Source organism: Sorex fumeus, unplaced genomic scaffold (genome assembly GCF_029834395.1).
Source record: "Sorex fumeus unplaced genomic scaffold, SorFum_2.1 ptg000063l, whole genome shotgun sequence".
Lineage (NCBI taxonomy): Eukaryota > Metazoa > Chordata > Mammalia > Eulipotyphla > Soricidae > Sorex > Sorex fumeus.
The window spans coordinates 77,681,206-77,681,882 of NW_026606120.1; the positions used below are offsets into that span (position 1 = coordinate 77,681,206).

Sequence of the window (677 nt, forward strand, 5' to 3'; positions counted from 1 at the left end):
CCCCACACAAACTCACACTCACACACTCACACTCACACATACACTCACACACACCTTTTTCTGCAAAGATCCCAATTTTATAGTCAGATCATCAGTCCTAGATTCTAACTATTTTATCACTATTACCAACTAGGCAGTTCACCAGATTTTTTTTTTCTTCTTTGGGTCACACCTGGCAATGCACAGGGGTTATTCTTGGCTCTGCACTCAGAAATTACTCCTCCTGGCGGTGCTCAGGGGACCACAGGGGATGCTGGGAATCGAACTCAGGTTGGCCACGTGCAAGGCAAATGCCCTACCCGCTGTGCTATCTCTCCAGCCCCACAACAGATTTTTTTTAATTTAATTAATTTTTTTATGGAACGCTTCATAAATTTGCATGTTATCCTTGTGTGGAGCCATGCTGATCTTCTCTGTATCATTCCAATTTTAGTATATGTGCTGCTGAAGTGAGCACAGTTTACCAGAATTTTGGGCCACATAATTCCTTTCTTGCTTCCTTCCTTCTAGTTCAACTTTTTATTTTTTAAATTTTTTTGTTTATTGGGTCACACCCTGCTGTGCTCAGGGCTTACTCCTGGTAGGCTCAGGAGACTCTAGGTTTGCTGAGGATCAAACTCGAGTCAGCCGTGTGCAAGGCGAATGCCCTCCCCACTGTTCTGTTGCTCCACCCTGTT

General features: G+C 44.0%; 1 non-coding gene across 1 annotated transcript; it reads right to left on the minus strand.

Annotated features, from left to right (window-relative positions):
• Nucleotides 1-351: 351 nt before the first annotated feature.
• LOC130036282 (U6 spliceosomal RNA) lies at nucleotides 352-457 on the minus strand. Its single transcript, XR_008794333.1, has one exon. It is a non-coding gene; the product is annotated as a U6 spliceosomal RNA (small nuclear RNA).
• Nucleotides 458-677: the final 220 nt, after the last annotated feature.